Source organism: Erythrolamprus reginae, chromosome 5 (assembly GCF_031021105.1).
Source record: "Erythrolamprus reginae isolate rEryReg1 chromosome 5, rEryReg1.hap1, whole genome shotgun sequence".
Taxonomy (NCBI): Eukaryota; Metazoa; Chordata; class Lepidosauria; order Squamata; family Dipsadidae; genus Erythrolamprus; species Erythrolamprus reginae.
In genome coordinates, this window is record NC_091954.1 from 91,809,158 (window position 1) to 91,829,439 (window position 20,282).

Consider the following 20,282-nt stretch of genomic DNA (forward strand, 5'->3'; position numbering starts at 1 on the left):
ATATCAACATAAGATCCATATAAAGCCTATATCAACACAGGATGAATCTATATCAACATAGGATGAATTGAGTCCTTAATTTAGCATTAAATCTAAACTATTCAGAAACATATCGCATTATCTAACTACGATGATAAACAATGCATTCTACTAATAATACAAATTATACCATGGGTGAAATTATGAGCTCTAAAAATGAAATGTTGAGTATGGCACAATTCCAGGTATGAGATTGCAGTCCAAAAATGATTTCAATTCTGAATTAAATTCAGATTTACTTTTTTAAAACTTATTTTAGATGGCATGATGTACTCCCACAATTCCTTCAATTATTTTTACAAAGAAGTAATTAAATGTAGCCCTTGATTTACAATCCGTAAATCATCGTGGTCATAAATTATCTTCAAAAAAGGAAAGAACACAGATCCAGGAATCTACAAACTTATCAGCCTGACCTCAATACCAGGGAAGAGTTTGGATAAGATAAACAAGTAACAATCAAGAAACGCCTAGAATAATAATAATAATAATAATAATAATAATAATAATAATAATAAATCTGCATCTTGCTTTCTGTAACAGTCCCTCAAATTTTGAAGGACTGTTTCATAGCATGTTTTAACCGTCTCTCCTTTAGGTTAAAACCTGATGGACAATATGGGGGTTTTCCTGGACTTTCAGCTCTTGCTCATTGAACAGGTGACAATCATGGACAGAAAGGTTTATTTTATTTATTTATTTATTTGTCATGCAAATATAGTATTGTATTGTAGTATGTTTAACATAATATAAGTATAAAGTAGAGATAGAAAAGATAAAAAGGACATTTGGACAGGAACGTTAGGCACAAAGGTACACTTATGCACCTTAGGTTGTTGCATAAGTTCCTCCTGTGTACCAATTACATCCATGTCGGGACTAGGAGGCCTTAATCACAGTGCCTCATACCATAGGACCGTCTGTTCGAATTGGGATCCTGGGTACAATCCAAGGTTGACACAATGGTTAGAGTACAGTGCTACAGGCTACTGCTGCCTGCCGGCTGCCTCAAGTCTTGTGCAGTAATACTTGTTCCACTTCCATAATGACTGAAAACTTCAACAAGTAGAGTTTAGATGAAATACAATTCAGCAAGGGGCAGGACAAAATTCTCTCTGTATGCAAAAAACTAAATGTATAAGGATTGTTTACAAACAAAGTTGCTCAGGCATTCTCTTTATTAAAATAAGTTTGCCAAGTGATTTAACAGTCATTAAATTTTTTAGATACCAGTAATTTGTTAACTGTGCTTGCAGAACATGTTAAACCAGAGACAGCAGCTTTTTAGGCTAGTAAACACATCTGGGATTTTGAGAACATGTTTAATAGGCAAAATAGCTCTTTGAATACTTGTAGAAGCTTCTACTCTAAGACCTGACAAATCATGAATAAAAGGCTTTTGCTACTTCTTCCCTTTCTTTTTCACAGACATTTTAAGTTACAAATAGAATGCATAATAATTTATAGAAAATGCAAGGGACTATCACATAACTCCACAATTTCAGTGCAATCAGGAAGGATGGAGGGGGCTTAAATCTTTTTTTAATCTCACTGCAACCAAAACTGGATGCAATATTCCAAGGTCAACAGTAGATAATTTAAGGTTGAAGATCTTGGGGTTAGGGGAAGAAACAACAGAGTCAGGTAGTGAGTTCCAGGCATTGATCACTCGGTTGCTGAAGTCATATTTTCTGCAGTCAACTTTAGAGCAATTTACATTTAATTTGTATCTATTACGTGCTCTTGTGTTGTTGTTGTTGAAGGTGAAGTGATCACTAACAGAAAGGATATTATGGTGTATGATCTTATGAACAACAGTTAAATCAGTTTGGAGGCGACGTAATTGTCGATTGTCTAGCTGTAGTATTTGAAGTCTGGAGGAGTATGGTAGTTTGTTTCGAGGAGGACTGAAGGACTCTTCCTGTGAAGTATTTCTGGACTCTCTCAATTGTATCAATTATGCAATGTGGGTTCCATTCATGTATTCAAGTACTGGTCTGACAAATGTTTTGTAAGTTCTGGTTAGTAGATCAGTGTTTCTGGAGAAGAAGCTATGTAAGATTAGGTTTGTAACTCTTAATTCTTTTTTAGCAATGCTGTTACAATGAGCTCTGGCACTTAGGTCATTGGATATGAGTACTCCAAGGTCTTTGACAGGGTGAGGATTAGCTATGAGTTGGTTACTTCTTAAGTATGTATTTAGTATTCTGATTCTTTTTACCAATGTGTAAGACAGAGCATTTATTGGTTGATATTTGAAGTTGCATTAATGGGCTGCATAAAAGCATGTACATTTCTTTTACATAAAAACTAAAAACCACTTCAAATTTATCAAGATTAATCAGTCACAACGAATTTCTGGATTTGTATTACAGCTAGTCCTTGATTTACACTTATTAATTTATACTGTTAAAAGTTCTAGCAGCGCTGAAAAAAAATTGGTTCATGACAGATTCTCAGACTTATGACTGTTGAAGCATCCCCACAGTCACGCAATCAAAATTTGAGCACTTAGCAACCAGCATGTATTTACAATGTTTGCAGCTTCCTAGGATCATGTGATAGTTGTTTTATGACAATTAATTCAATTCAATTCAATTCAATTCAATTTATTATATTTGTATGCCACCCCTCTCCGAAGACTCGGGGCAGCTCACAACAATAATAAAAACAGTATAATAATGGAACAAATCTAATAATAAAATTATATTTAAAAACCCCAAGTTGCGAACCCTCTCTGAGGGGTCAATAATTCCCCCCCCCCCAGGGTAATGGACGGGCAGATGGAATTGTCCTTGGGAGGCAAGACCCACAGCCACTCCGTCTTGTCTGGATTGAGTTTGAGCTTGTTGACACCCATCCAGACCCCAACGGCCTCCAGGCACCGGCACATCACTTCCACTGCTTCATTGCCTGGACATGGAGTGGAGATGTACAACTGGGTATCATCCGCATATTGATGATACCTCACCCCTTGCCCTTGGATGATCTCACCCAGCGGTTTCATGTAGATATTAAATAGCCCGGGGAAAAGGACCGACCCCTGAGGCACCCCACAAGGGAGAAACCTAGAGGTCGACCTCTGACCTCCCACTAACACCGACTGCGACCTTAGGAAGCTGGATTCACTTAACAACTGCAGTGATTTACCTAACAACCTTGAGGAAAATACAGTGGTACCTCATCTTATGAATGCCTCTTCTAATGAACTTTTCAAGATACAAACCCGATGTTTAAGATTTTTTTGCCTCTTTTTCCGAACTATTTTCACCTTACGAACCCAAGCAGCTGCTGCTGGGATGAAGGGGTTTCTTTTTTCCCCCTTTTTTGAAGAAAGAAAAGGGAGGGGCTGCTTGGAGTAGGAAAATTTTGCCAAGAACCAGGTGCTTGCAAAGGAATTGAAAGGGTGTCTTTTTAAGAAAGAAAAGGGAGGAGGGAGGGGCTTCTTGGAGTAGGAAAATTTTGCCGAGAACAAGGTGCTTGCAAAGGAATTGAAAGGATGTCTTTTTAAGAAAGAAAAGAGAGGGGCGCCCCCCTTGCCTTTCTTCCTTCCCATTCACCCTATAGCCTAGCCTTGCTTCTTCCACCCGCCCCCTTTAGCTGCTCCTCCCTGCCCTCTGTTCACCTCCCTTCTAAAGTTTGGGATTTTCCTGAAGGATTTGCACGCATTATTTGCTTTTACATTGATTCCTATGGGAAACATTGTTTCATCTTACGAACTTTTCACCTTACGAACCTCCTCCTGGAACCAATTAAGTTCGTATGATGAGGTACCACTGTATCATAAAATTGGGTGCAATTCGCTTAACCATAACCTTGTTTAGTGATAGAAATCTTGGTCCCAATTGTGGTTGCAAGTCAAAAACTACCTGTCATCCTTATTTCAAAAAGCTTCTGGATATATTTAATTATTAAATTATTGATTCCACACAGCTACATGTTATTAAGGAAAGCTATTTAATCATAGTTAAGCAGTAAACTGGCACAGAGTTTTATTTTTCTGAGAAAGTAAGTAGCGAACCAGAAACTTTCAGAGGCAAACAACAACAAAAACAACTCCACACAGGTAATTTCAAAATGGAGACGCATATGTGATAAATGATATAATAAATGAGTCAAAAGTAATATTGACTCATTTATCATTTAAGTAATATTGAATCGTCATAGCCAAGTCCTGGCCCTTTTCTTTTCTTTTTTTTTAAAATATTTTTTATTAATTTGCATAAACAAACATGACACACATAACATAAAACACACAGTGGAGCTACAGTCGCTCCGCTCAAGAAAGAAGTCATCTTTACATTAAAAAGGGGAAAAAGAAAAAAAATCTTATCATTTTTAACATCATCTATAAGGTGTGTAAAAGTATTAATTATAACGTAATAAGTAAAGAATAAAAAACACATCTAAGAATTTATAAAAACATATATAGAAATTCTTAAATTATGCATTAAATCAAACTAAAGTAAAGAAAATAAGAGAAGAAGAAAAAATTTATATTGTATTTATACTGCATTTATATTATAAATATAAATATAAATACTGCATTTATATTGTAAATAATCACCCTCTAATACAGAGGTCCCAAACTTTTTACACAGGGGGCCAGTTCACGGTCCCTTGGACTGTTGGAGGGCCGGACTATTAAAAAAATTATGAACAAATCCCTATGCACACTGCATACCCCTTATTTTAAAGTAAAAAACAAAATGGGAACATACTATTTAGAGGGGGAGTTTATGTTTTGTTTTTAATTTTCTTTTGTTAACATACAAGCTTTTCTTGGTTTATAGAAAAATGTATAAAGAAAGAAGGAAGCACTTTGTCATAATGGTTAATATAATTGGTGTTGTACTTTTTGAAGGAACATTAAGGAGGGAATTTAATTAAAAGAAAAGTATGCACTTGGATGACAACTTTAAAAAAACAAATGTTTGCAGCTTTTTGGATGATTGATATTAGTTACTAACAAAATACCGCATTTTATTCATGGAAAATTAGATGGTACATTTATTGTCTGAATATATGTTGAGAGAAATTTAAAAAAAAATTTACACCTCTCCAGGCCGACAGACTCATCCACGGGCCGGATAAATGGTTTGGGAACCGCTGCTCTAATACAATAAAACTACTAGTTCAAATATATTTAAAATAGTATAACAACAAAGTTATCCCTTTTTCTTTATTTCCCACTGAATATATGCCTTTTGCCATACATTATAAAATTCTGATTCTTCTTGATTGTTTAACAATCAAGAAGAGTCCTAGCCCTTTTCTTTAGGTATCACAATTTGGTATGCATGCACATCCCAAAGGGGTAGAATTTGTATCTCAGTATTGTTTTCATTATTCTAACAAGAGCAGTCATTGAGAACTCAATTGACCTGACCTGTATCTAGAATCTTTTCATCCTATACATCAATGACCTCTGTGATAATATCGCAAGCAACTGTGTGCTTTTTGCCAACGACGTGAAACTTTTCAACACCACCGACAACACACCCACTCTCCAAAAAGACCTCAACTTTGTCTCAGATTGGTCTAACACCTGGCAACTTCAAATATCAACCAACAAATGCTCTACCCTCCACATCGGCAAAAAGAATCCAAACCACATTTATGAACTGAATAAACAAATTCTCGCAGCCAACCCACACTCAGTAAAAGACCTTGGAATACTAATATCAAATGACCTAAATGCTAAAGCCCACTGCAACAATATCGCCAAGAAGGCTTCCAGAGTTGTTAACCTGATCCTACGTAGCTTCTGCTCTGGCAATCTCTCACTACTGACTAGAGCCTACAAAACCTATGCCAGACCCATTCTCAAATACAGCTCATCTGTCTGGAACCCACACCACATCTCATCAACACTCTCGAAAACGTCCAAAGGTACTTCACCAGAAGAGCCCTTCACTCCTCCACTCGAAACAGAATACCTTACGAAAATAGACTAACTATCCTGGATCTTGAAAGCTTATAAATGCAACGCCTAAAACACGATTTAAGTATTGCCCACAAGATCATATGCTGCAACGTCCTTCCGGTCAATGACTACTTCAGCTTCAACAGCAACAACACAAGAGCACGCAACTGATTCAAACTTAACATCAACCGCTCCAAACTTGACTGTAAAAAATATGACTTTAACAATTGAGTTGTCGAAGCGTGGAACTCATTGCCAGACTCAGTGGTGTCAGCCCCCAGCCCCCAACATTTCTCCCTAAGACTCTCCACGATTGACCTCTCCAGGTTCCTAAGAGGCCAGTAAGGGGCGTACATAAGTGCACTGATGTGCCTATCATCCCCTGTCCAATCATCTTCCCTTATCTCATATATCACACTTTTTCTCTCCTTTCCTCCTACTTCTCTTCTTTCTTACTTTCTATCATTATATACATTACTTAATGTCTATTCTCTTTCATATGTATTGTATATTGGACAAAGAATAAATAAAATAAAAATAATAAATAAATAATAATAATTTTAAAAAAAGAATATAAAGTATTTGCTTTAGTTGGTAAAGAAATTGAGGGAAGTTTTGGGAAGATTGCTATTGCTCTTCAATGCTGTTCAGTCCCTGAAGCTATCTTTTGGCTTCATCATTCCTAAAAGATTCTTAATGCCTGAAGCTTAATACATCAGAGCAGACAACTGTAATGAAAATTCTCATCTCTTATAAAAAATAAAATATGTACTGAATTTTAAAAGGAGAGCATCTTGCTCTACGGAGCAAGAAAGTTAAAATGATCTGAGAGGCCGGCCACTTCTTTCAAATGCTTATTGTACATAGAAGATGACAGCTTTAAAAATCTCAGAAATATTCTTTAATGGGAATCCACAATCAAAATCCAAACAATCTTTGTCTGAAAGCAACCTTTGTGTATGTATGAGATGGATTAATTTCACACCTATTGGTATACTTATTAGTGAAAATCTTATAAACCTGGCTACTATTTGTTGTGGTTAGCTCTTGCCCAGCCCCTGCCTCAAGGAATGTGGAGGTGGAGGTGGGGGCAACATCCACATGTCACAGCCCTGTTTTGCTCCCGACAGAGTCAGCTCGTGAAGTATCCGATGATGAAGTGTGGGTGGGATGGAAGAGGGGGCTTGGCTGCCAGCTGCCACCCGGACGTGATGAATAAATCACTTAAGTAATTAACCCATTCCTCCCCTTAATATTTCTTCCCTAACACTTATTCTCTGCATCTCTGCACCTGCCTGAAATGCGGATTTAACCATCTATTATCTGTCTTTCGCACTCCGGAGCTTCAGGAAGCAAACGGGTGCTGCCAGAAGCATAAATACTGCCAGAGCCACTTCCACCCAGCCTTCTGCTTGCACCTCAGGTGGGAGGTGGCTGCGTGAGGCTGGAGGGGAGCCGGGCAAGAAAGAGGGAAGCTCGTCCAAAGCCAGGAAGGAGGAAAGAGGAAAAAAACAAGGAACACAGATGCAGCCAGCAGGGGGAAAAAGGAGAACCGAGCCAAGACCAGTAATTCAGGAAGTGACAGCTGCCAATCAGCTGGAGCTCCGCATGCATCTTCATTTCCGCCGGTGGAACTGCATTCCACCCTGTCCTAAGTCACTTTTTCTCAGTGTAATTTTGAATGGTTGAAAATTACCTATGGAGGAATTCAAAAATAACTTTAAACAGCAATAGTGGAAATAGCCCACCTCAGCATGTCTTGTAAAGTTTACTCAGAGATAGTAGTAAAAGGACCACACACTTCAAAAAAGTAGTACCTGGTAAAACAAGCCAACTTTCTCTGCTCCTCACAACTGCTTTCATTTCATTCTCCCTTTGATTGTTTATTAACCCCTCTTGGAATGCCCTTCTGCTTGCTGGTCTAAATCTATTCTTGTTCTCTTTCCCCAGCCAACCCTTCTAGGCCTTCCTATTTGATGAACTTTAGCAGTCTTCCTATCCCTTCTTTGGCCAGATGACCTACTGATTCAGCTCTTGCCCTTTGCAAGCTGTCAAACTCGTTAACTGTGAAAAATGAAATACCAGCTGGACACCTAATGGTAGAAAAGTCTAATATTTTTCCTTTTTACCAGCTTCTCTACCGTTCTCTTAATTGGAAAGCATTGTTCCAAATCACTTTATCTCACCTAGCTACCTCTTATTCAGCTAACCACTTCCTTTCCTTCTTTCTTATACTAGCTTTCTTATCAAACAAAGCCTTTTCTTATGCATTGCCTATATCAGAGTCTTGTATCTTGGCTCCACAGCTTTTGACCTGTCTCAAAGTTAAAATTTTATTTCTCCCATCTTTATTATTTGGAACAAATTCTCCCTTTAGCAGGTGGCTAATTTTGATTTTTCTCTCAGGTTCCATCAATACTTTTCTATGATGTTTATTTCAATAACCTGATTAATTTCCCTCCTAGGAAGAATGTGAAAAGAAAAAAGAATATTTCTAAAATAAAAAGATTAAAACCTGGCAGAAGAAAATATATTTGCATGTAAATTTATCTGTGGTCCTATAATGGATAAGATTAGTTGCTCTGAATTTAAAAGAACCCTTTCATGTCTTTTGCTCAAAAAGCATATTTATCCAACGTTTGATGTAGCATTTACATTTATACTTCTTGATATGTATGATTAGGTATATCAGCCATTCTTTTAAAAGTATTGTTTTTACAAAAGCCTTAAGGATATCCAAAAAAATTCTGGTGTAACAGGCTTTAGGGTTGTTGTTAAAATTTCAAAGCTTTTGGTTAATTAGAGCAGATAAGGAAAAAAAATAACAATAACACCACTATACACTATACATTTTCTTCCACCACTGTCTATAGAAAGGAACAATTCTCAACAAAGGAATTATGCAAAAGAAGTTTAAATTTGCTAGTCAAAATTTTAAGAATTTCCACCTGTTGCCTTTTTCTGCATCTTTAGTGGTAATATGCAGAATAAGAGGAAGTGTGATGTGGTTGTTGTATTATTTCAAATGGTGAAACATATTAAGGTTTGTGTTTGGCTAGGCTTGGCATGAAATGTCAAATAGGCATTGGGTCTTACAGTGGTTTGTGGATGAACCAAACCAGTATGTCTTGTTTCAGAAATAACACAGGCGAAACTCGAAAAATGAGAATATCATGCAAAAGTTTATTTATTTCAGCAATGCAACTTAAAAGGTGAGACTTAATATATGAGAGAGACTCATTACATGCAAGGCAGGATAGTTCAAGCTGTGATTTGTCATAATTGTGATGATTATGGCATACAGCTCATGAAAATCCCAAATCCACAATCTCAGAAAATTTAAATATTACATGTAATCAATAAAACAAGGATTTTACATACAACAATATCGACATGGAAACTTTTACACCTCATAAAGAACCCAGAGTATGGAAGAAGAATGGAGAGGCATATACTGCAAGATGCTTGAAATCCAATGTGAAGTTTGTTTATTTATTCATTTATTAGATTTGTATGCCGCCCCTCTCCAGAGTTTGTGCTGATTTGGGGAGCCATGTCAGCTGCTGGTGTTAGTCCATTGTGCTTCATTAAGTCATTTATTTATTTTTAATTATTTATTTTATTTATTTATTTATTTATTTTGTTCAATACATAATACACATTGAAGAGAATAGATATGTAATAATATAAATAAAGAAAAGAATAGAAGAAAAGATATAAAAGTATAGGTGAACATATTTGAAAGGAAGAAAAGATAAATGAGTTCTTGTGTCTAGTTGTCTTGGTGTGCATTGCTCTGTATTAGCTTGTGTGCACTGCACCCAGAATTAGAGTTTTTCTGAGCTGTACACCATAATCATCACAATTATGACAAATCAAGGCTTGAATTATCTTGCTTTTCATGTAATGAGTCTCTCTAATATAATTGCTTCATCTTTGAAGTTGCATTACTGAAATAAATGAACTTTTGCACGACATTCTAATTTTTTTCAAGTTTTTATCTATTAATAATGCTATACCCATTTGCAAATTATTTATCTTTCAATTCAGAATTTTTCTGTATTATACTAGTAGTGGATTCTAAAACCCTTTGCTACTGGTTTATGGTTGACTCGCCACTTCTGCGCATGCATAGAAGCGTCCTGTGAGGGTGGGCGGAGCCTCCCACTGCCAGTGCTACCAGTTCTTAGAACTGATCTGAACAGAGAGCAACCCACTGCTATACTAGCAGTGTTGTTCTTCCCTTAGAGCAGAGGTCTTCAAACTTGGCCACTTTAAGACTTGTGGACTTCAATTCCCAGAAGTTCATTGAAGTCCACAGGTCTTAAAGTAGCCAAGTTTGAAGAACTCTTCCTTAGAGAGAAAAAAGATGATAAAATAATTGGAATAGTCTTTTCATTCCTTTCAGTAGATGTAACTGTCGCAAGACAACTCCAAACACATATTTCACTATTCTTAAGACCTATTGATTTTTGTGATTCAGTTCCAAGTAAGATTATGCCAGTGTTCAGTTCAAAGTCATTAATGTTTCCAATGTTCAGTGCTTTCTGTCTTCAGCATACACACACTCTGATCATGGGGATATGAATCAAACTTTACAGTTGTTCTGAAATACTGAGAAATCAAATAATTCTGGCTCAATAAGTTGAGTCACTGACTTTTTTTGTTTTTAAATTCATCCCATTTTTGTGAAATATGGGCCCATTCTTTGAAAATATGAGACAAGCAGAGGGTTTGGGAAGCCCGCAGAGTGCTCCTACAGGGTGGGGAAAAGCAAAAACATCTCAATTTTTGCAAAATAAGGGCAGAAAATGGGCTATTTCTTTCAAAAATCGGGGCATTTTTGCCTTCTCCCACCCCCTAGGAGCACTCTGCAGGCTTCCCAAGCCCTCTGCATGCCCCATTTTTGCAGAAAAACAGGCAAAAATGGGCCATTTTTTGCAAAGCAGGGGTAGTTTCTCCTTCCAGTTAGGAGGTTTCGCCTTCTAATTCGCCTTCTTGTGGTCTTCAACTCCCATTCCTGAGCTAGCATGACTGGAGGAGAAATTCTGGGAGTTGAAGTTCACTAGTCTTAAAGCTGTCAAGTTTGACGACCCCTGGGTTAGGGATGCAAGGGTCTTCAGACTTGGCAAGTTTAAGACTTGTGAACTCCAACTTCCATTTCAGAGCTAGCATGATTGGAGGAGGAATTCTGGGAGTTGAAGTCCACAAATCTTAAAGCTGTAAAGTTTGAAGTTTGTAAAAAGTGTACATGGTTATAAAAAGTATACATGGTTGTAAAAGTATTCTGCTACACTGGTATTTTATTAAATAATCTATTACTACATCATTTGGTTCAGAATACTTTTTTCCTTGTTTTCCTCCTCTAAAACCTAGATGCATCTTATACTCCGGTGTGTCTTATGCTCTGAAAAATACGGTATGTATGCAGAATGCCATACAGTGCTCTTCAAATTCAGATGTCTACATGATCCTAGAACAGAGGTCTTCAAACTTGGCAACCTTAAGGCTTCTGGACTTCAACTCCCAGAATTGAAGTTGAACTCCCAGAATGAGTCTCAGGATAAAGTGGCATAGAAATGAAATGAAATGGATGGACGAACAAACAAACAAACAAACAAACAAACAAACAAACAAATGCTTGTGTGAGAAACAGTCATAAGTTACTTTTTTCAATGCCATTTTAACTTTACTGAACAAATGGTTGTCAGTCAAGCACCACCTGTAGATTAGCTGAGAATCTTGGGAACTGAAATTTAGCAACATCTGGAAAGTCACAGCTTTTTATTGTTGTTGCCAATATAGCCTTAGGGGAGGAGGAGTAACTCATGGTGTGAGTAATCACCATGGAGGAGGAAGTGCCTATCTTTTTGTTATTAGAAGAACATTCAGTACATGACTTTCTCAATCTATGGGTATTTTCAAAAACCAGACAGGAAGCTTTGGCAGCACATTGTTTCTCTTTCTGAGTAGAAAGACCTTAAGGGAACTGCATTTCGGTCACATTTTGTTTGCTTCAGCAGGGGGGCTAAGACTCTGAAAGGTACAAAGAGCAAAGCATCCAGAAGGAACAAAGTCTGCTGCATCCCATTCAATCTATTGACTTTCTGAGCTCAGAAAAGTGTTCCGTTTTTCCAGAATAACAGATAACCTTTAAAAAGTTCCAAACCTAACTTTTTACAGGGTTGGATTTGGAGCTTCTTAAGAAATTATAGGTTTTTGTCCTTAATAGAAAGGGGCTCCAATCTTGGCAACTTTAAGACTTGTGGACTTCAGTTTCCAGTAGTGTTCCCTCGATTTTCACGGGTTTGAACTTCACAAATAGCCTATACCACGGTTTAAAAAAAAATATTAATTAAAAAATACTTTGCGGGTTTTTTTCTACACCACGGTTTTTCCCACCCGATGTCATATGTCATTGCCAAACTAATAATTTTTGCAAATAAATAACAAAAAAAAAATTATTGTTAATAAATAATTATGTTTATAAATATCAGGATCATGAAGTATCTTATTCAATTGTGAATACCAGTAATAATGGTGAGTAAATGGTTGTTAAGGGAATGGGAAATTGCAATTTAGGGGTTTAAAGGGTTAAGGGAAGGCTTGTGATACTGTCCATAGCCAAAAATGGTGTATTTACTTCCGCATCTCTACTTTGCGGAAATTCGACTTTCACGGGCAGTCTCGGAACGCATCCCCCGCGGAAATTGGGGGAACACTGTATTCTGACTGTTGAAGTCTGCATATCTTAAAGTTGCCAAGGTTGGAGACTCCTGCTTTATAAGACACTAGTCCTGCAGGCACTAGTGGAAATATGTATTTTATTTTATTACACAAGTTAGCATGAACCAACAGGGAAACACACAGGTGAATAATTGTTTTTAAATTAGTGGACTCCCTAGAAATAAACAGTTTTAATAGCACCGCCCTCCCCCTCAGTTCCCACTGCTAATTATTATATAAAGTAAGGAAGAGGATTGGGTGCAAAAACAATTATTTAGGCAAAAGAGGCAGAATCATTTTTTTAAAAATTCAAAGGAAAGAGATAACATTCAGAAGCAATTCAGATGCCACCCTTATTAACTGGAATTAAAGAAGAGTAGGAAAAAGCAGTCATACTTGCAAGATTGTCACTGGTGCCACTAGATAGACTAGATCCGGAAATCAATTCCACAGAAAAGTACTCCTTGACTTATCACTCACGCAGGTATTCCTTGACTTATCATTCATTTAGTTACTCAAAGTTACAATGACACTGAGAAAAATGGTCTTATGACCATTTCTCACATGACTGTTGTAGGGTCTCAATAGTCACATGATCAAAATTTTGATGCCGGGCAACTGGCATGTATTTATGATGCTTGCAGTGTCCTGGGGTCATCTAATCACCTTTTGAGACCTTCCAACAAGCAAAGTCCACGGGGAAGCCAGATTCAACTAACAACGGTGTTACCAACTTAACAACTACAGTGACTCACTTAACAACTGTGGCAGGAAAAGTTGTAGAATGGGGTAAAATTCACCATAGCTGTCTTGCTCAGCAATCAAAATTTTTGACTCAATTGCAGTTGTAAATAGAGGAAGCTTTACCAAGACTGACTTTAATAACAAAATCTTGCCATTCTGGTCAATTGACTTGTTTTAAAATTGTAAAATAAAATTTAAAATCCTCATTAGTATACTGTATTTTAAAACTTTAAAAAAATAAAAACAAATGCATGTGCTGTTTATTTTAACAAAAGGTCTAGGTGGCTCATAGGACAAAACATGCCACAAAGTTAATTACAACCAATACATAAATTCTAAGTGTCTTATAGTCAAACTAACTAACTACATATCCTCCCTGAGCAACTGACTGCATTTAAGTTGGATATTTTGTTCTGTGCTTTGTTGGAAAATGGAAAAAAGACAGTTGTTCTAAGATATTAGCAGAAAAGGAGCCAGCTTAAATTGGGGGAAACTATTCCAGGGTGAGCGAGCTACTATTGAGGATTATTTCCAACCCAACACAATGAAGGGGGGAAATCCTGAACCTGCCCTCTTGATTACTACAAAAAGGAGGGCAGAATGTATGTGAATTAAACAGGCCTGCAAGTAACAAGAACTCAAGCCATAACCAAACATGTAATTCCAGAGTCTATTCTCCTATTATTATTTTCATGATGCATACTATATCCAATCAAAATAGGATATGTGGATCAGTAATGGGCCCCACCCGGTACGAATGGGATCAACGATCCAGTTGGACATTTTAGTGGGCTCCGGACATTGATGTAGGCAGGCATACCTCCAACACATGTGTGTGCAACCCCATATGAGGTTTTGCTTCTGTGCATGCGCCCGAAACAAAATCTCACTGAGGGCCCCAATTGCGGTGAGATTTCAGCAATTTTCACCTTCTTTTCACTTCTGCGCAGGCACCCAAAGTGAAATCTCGCACAAGGGTGCTCGTGTGGGCGAGATTTTGGCAATTTTCACCTTTTTTTGTTTCTGTGCATGTGCAGAAGCAAAAAAAAGGTGAAAATTACCAAAATCCCGCCCGCACGAGCATCCTCATGAGAGATTTCACTTCGGGTGCCTGCACAGAAGTGAAGTCTCACACAGGAGCATGCGTACATGTTGGGCACTCGCATGCTGGCGCCCGCCTCGCGATTCCGGTACCGGTAGGAAAAAGTAAGTGGAGCCCTTCACTGATGTAGACGTTAATTGTGAAGTGCAACACATCTTTATTTTCAGTTTGAGAGAGATGTCAAATGATAGACATACAGTGGTCCCTCGACTTGCGCGTTCTCGATTAGCGCGAAACGCTGCAACGCGGTTTTTTCAAAAAATATTATTTAAAAAAATAAAATATTAAAAAATAATTTTTTTTAAATTCTGTTCCCTGAATGGAGACCGCCGGCCGCTCAATCGGGCCGGCAGGGAACAGAATGGAGCCTTCCGCGGCGGGGCTGGTAAGGGGGGGAGCCGAGGGGGGAGCCGAGCCCAGCCCCGTGGCATTCGCTTTCCTCCCGCCGGCAGCCGACTGATCGTGGGCTCCTTCGCAACCTCGGAGAGCTTCCTGGTTTTCGTGAGCTTTCATGCCCCGGAAGCTCTCCGAGGTTGCGAAGGAGCCCACAATCAGTCTCGGCTGCGGGTGGGAGGAAGGCGAATCCCCCGTGGGCTCCGTTACATCTTCCGCTGCCAGCCAGGCCATGCTGGCGGCAGCGGAACAATCGCTGGCTGTCAACTTTTCTTTTTAAAACTGGGCAGGAGCTGACTTGCCTCCCCAGTGCTAAAAAGAAAAGTTGACAGCCAGCGCTACGACTGACGGAATGCTGAGCCTCCCGGTGGAAGGCTGCCGCTTGGCCGGGGAGGCTCGGCCGAAAGGGGCTGGAGCGGCAGAGCCGAGCACGCCTTCCGCCCGGGAAGTCCTGCCCCTTCATCCCCACCCCTCGCCCCTGTGGCCGGCTCATCCAGGGGGGCGTGTGTGGACTGGCAAGCGGCAAGCGGGAAGACCAAGGGAAGATTCCTTCAGCCGCCCAACACCTGATCCGCTCCGCAGCGCGGCAGCAGCGAGGAGCCGAAGATGGGGTTTCCCCTTTGCCTTTACCCCATCTTCGGCTCCTCGCTGCTTCCGCGCTGCGGAGCAGATCAGCTGTTGGGCGGCTGAAGGAATCTTCCCTTGGTCTTCCCCGCCGCCCACACGCAAACTCCACCATCTGCGCATGTGCGGCCATGAAAAAAATGGCTCACATGCGCAGATGGTGGTTTTACTTCCGCATCCAATATAACGCGGAAATCGGTTAGCGCGGGAGGTCTTGGAACGTAACCCCCGCGCTAACCGAGAGATCACTGTATTCTCTATCCTGGTTTTCTAATCATTTTCCCCCTAACAATTGTATATTTTGTTATTGTTGTATATACTCCTGGTCAGTTGGAAGATGTTGAAGAGTTTGCAGATACAGATAGTGTTTATAAATTAGTGGCAGGTCCTGGGTTACAGGTGTCAGAATAGGTGGGAGGCCAGCCACAGGACGCTGTTGAGCCCAGACTCCAGTGAAGAAGAGATAGATAATAGATGGTTAAATCCGCATTTCAGGCAGGTGCAGAGATGCAGAGAACAAGTGTTAGGGAAGAAATATTAAGGGGAGGAACGGGTTAATTACTTAAGTGATTTATTCATCATGTCCGGGTACCAGTGGAGAAGGGCAGAGTTTTCAATGTTGTAAATCCATTATGGACATGTCACGATGCGCTACGAAGTAAGCTAGCCTTTTCTCTGTTATTTAACAGCTGTTTTTATTGCTTTGAAATAACGCAGCCTAGCCATAAATCTTAAGATAAGGGAGGAGAGCTTGAGAAAGGCTTGTGTGCTCTGATCGTGAAGAAATGAGATGAAAGAATTTGACTGCCTGTAATGCATTTTGAATACGGAGGAATAAAGATGGAGTTTTTGTTTATAAAACCTTGCATTCAGTAAGCGTTATTTCCAATTTAACCAAAGTTCTAACCAGAATCCATAACAGTTATAGGCAAATGCATAGCCATATCCAGATAAGATTTAGTCAGCAATTGTATAATTTTTATTGCCTTTGTCATATTCTGTTACTGTCAGATAATTCTACCTTACCAAGAGAAGAAGAAAAATCTCTGTGCTTTCCCAAGATAATAAAGCGCTAAGTGCTACAATTTTAATTACAAATTTCAAAAAAGATCTGAAATTGATGAAAAAAATAAATGCTATACAATTTGCACCAACTTGTTGAAGACCAATGTCGATCTATTCGTTAATCAGTCCTGCTTACCTGGGTTTCATTTGTTGTTCTGTTTAGCAATCTGTTATCTTCATAATTTTTGGGGCATATATTACTGAATAAAATGAATGACTACTGCACTTGAATTCTGAATAATTTTTCTTCAGAATTTTCCAATTTTTCTTCAGAATTTTCCTCTTGAATTGCTAGTATTGTTTTCTTTTTAAATATAATTTCTTAGTTTTATAAAAAGGGAAGGGGGAGGAGGGAGTACAAAATCAAAAAGCGGGGAGGAAAAAGGAGAGTATAACCATAATAAGTTTAAAGGTAAAATTTACAGAGAGTTACAGAAGTCCATTATATTCCTTAATATACATATTATTACAGTAGTTCTATTCATGTTTCATTCTTAATTTAAATTCCAGTGACCATATTTATTATCTTTACCATGTATAACTTAACAAATCTAAGGAGGAGGTGGGGTAGGAAAGATTGTCTGCTTCGATAGCAGACATTGAGTTTAATGACTTGTCGTTTTTATTAAGCGGTGAAAGATAGGAAATGAGAATAGCAAAGTATGTAAGAATTGAAATTAAGATTGAGTTAGTTTTTTCCAATGATTGTGCGGGTACATCAGTAGAATTGAACTCAGACAGCTTTTGGATTACTTCGTATTCTAGATATCCATTGGTAGTGTTATGTCCTGATTTCAGTAGGATCAAGTATTCTGCATAAACATTTTATTTCATTTATTCAATTATATTGCTTCCAGATTGCTTAATTAGACTTTTGTGGCACCATGCTCCTCAAAATTAACTTTGCTTTGAAATTTTATGTCCTTTTTTATTTCCCAACAGAAGGTAGAAAAAAAAGCTTTTCATCAGGTGTCCTGGTCTTTTATCTTCTGGTCTCTTTAGTTGCAGACAATCCATTCTCTGTGCTAGACAAAGGAAAAAAAACCTTCACTGGCCCCTTTTGACAGATTTATATATTATTCATACCCAATATGTCCCCAATGACTGCTCCTTCACATTTAGTGTCTATTTTATCTTTCTTTCCCAAGTGTAAATCTTTTACCTTTTTTTTTGTAAAGCCAAACTGCAGCTGCTCTTTTAAGTTCTATTAGACATTTATATAATTATACTTTAAAAAAATGTTGTCCTGCTTTTATGGATCTAGTCTGCCCTTCTTGTCTCGTGTTTGATTTCTGAACTAGACCCCATCATTTATTTTTTTTATGATAAAAAATGGTACAGTAATGTTATATAGAAAATAAACAAATAGTAATCAACAATGATGAATTGCAATTTTCTAAATTAAAATTGCATTTGCCAGTAGGAAAGTAGACATGACGTGCTTCAAAAGGAGAATCCATTAAAAACAAAATGATGGAAATATGTTAATAACTACATTTATCTGCATAATTACAGACTTTAAAATGTTTCATTTTAAACCATAAATGGCCAGAAACAGCCATAAATGTTCTTCTATTAAAATTAATTTCCTCTTTGTAAAAGTAAATTGTTTCAGAGTTGGCATTTCAGGGGCTTACTTTTTGTTAACTGAGCAGTTGCCTATCACACAAGTTTTCCCGATCTGTGACTCAGTCACAAACCTGCTACTTTAGCAAAACAAAATATTTTTGTCATAGCCCCATCAGAGCCCGTTTTGGAGGAGGAAGAGTTGGAACTGGGACCATTTGATGGGGAATGGCGTGTCGCTTTTGGCATGTTTGAAGAGGTTAGGGGCTGAGGACGATGCTGTCCGAGGCCCCTCAGCATTGGGAGAGGTGGTCATCCAGGCAGAGAGCTGACTGTCCTCAGAGAGGATTGGCTGCTGACAGGCAGTGGCAATATTATTATATATTATATTATATTATAATTATATTTATTAGATTTGTATGCTGCCCTCTCCGAAGACTCGGGGCAGCTCACAACAACATAAAACAGTATACAAATCCAATTTAAAAAAATACAATTTAAAACCCTTTTAATAAAATGATCACACAATCCAATCAAACCATACACCAACCTTGATAATTGGGGGGGGGGGGGTGTTAATTTCCCCATGCCTGGCGGCAAAGATGAGTTTTTAATAACTTACGGAAAGCGAGGAGAGTGGGGGCAGTCCTAATCTCTGGGGGGAGTTGGTTCCAGAGGGCTGGGGCCACCACAGAGAAGGCTCTTCCCCTGGGTCCTGCCAGATGACATTGTTTTGTCGATGGGACCTGGAGAAGGCCAACTTTGTGGGACCTAATCGGCCTCTGGGATTTGTGCGGCAGAAGGTGGTCTCGGAAGTATTCTGGTCCAATGCCATGTAGGGCTTTATAGGTGATAACCAACACTTTGAATTGAGACTGGAAATTGATTGGCAGCCAGTGCAGGCAATGATATGCAGCAGATCCCCTCCGATAAGGAACGGGCTTCCCCCACTCGATCCAAGGGCATAGAGAGTGGAGCACAGGCAAGTTCAGAGAAGGGCTGCAAGGCTACTTAGGAAAAGATTGTTGCATCCCTCCTCACGAGAAATAGCTGGAGTAGATTGACAAGGCAGTCCTTCTCAAATACTGGAGTGCACCCCCCATGGAGTGACGCCAGAGGGGCACATGTGACTCCAGGGAACATGCGTGGTCCCTCTCAATCAACTGTCCCAGATGGGGAGTGTTTTCCCAGTTGTATGCTGCTCTGAGCCTGGAAGAGAAGGTGGCCAGGCGGGGTGGGTTGGCTGTGTGGATTCTTGAGGTTCTCGGAAATGCCGCAGTAGTCATGAACGGCATGGCGAACCCGCTGCTGGACAAGGCGGAACATTCTCTGCAGCTGGGTGAAAGTTTTGAACGGCACCCTAAAGCCTCCTTCCACACCATTCGCTGTGAGTGCCTGGCAGAGGCGGCACTTATGGGCCAGTCCAGCGATCTGAAAACACTGGCTTAAGCTGGCCTGGCCCCATGTCAAAAGCGGGCCCTAACCACGGTAGCCTATGTCTGCCTAACCAAAAACAGGCTCCTATGAGAGTTCAGTGTGACTTACTCCCAGGTAAGTGGGTAGAGCAGCCTTCCCCAGCCATTAGTTTTCTTGCAGCTTGTAATAAGTAAAATAATAAATATTAACACTAAATTTCCATTGGGGCCCAGATCAGAAAGCTGGGGGCACCTGAAATGTTTGCTTCTTCCTGGGGGGGGGGGGGCAGAAAATACAGTGATACCTCGTCTTACAAATGCCTCGTCATACAAACTTTTCGAAATACAAACCTGGGCTTTAAGATTTCTTTTGCCTTTTCTTACAAACTATTTTCACCTTACAAACCCACTACCGCCACTGGGATGCCCCACCTCTGGACTTCCATTGCCAGCCAAAGCACCCGTTTTTGTGCTGCTGGGATTCCCCTGAGGCTCCCCTCCATGGGAAACCCCACCTCCGGACTTCCGTGTTTTTGTGATGCTGCAGGGGAATCCCAGCAGCACAAAAACGGGTGCTTCGCTGGCAACGGAAGTCTGGAAGTGGGGTTTCCCATGGAGGGGACCCTCAGGGGAATCCCACCAGTGCAAAAACGGGCGGTTTGGCTGGCAAAAGGGGTGAATT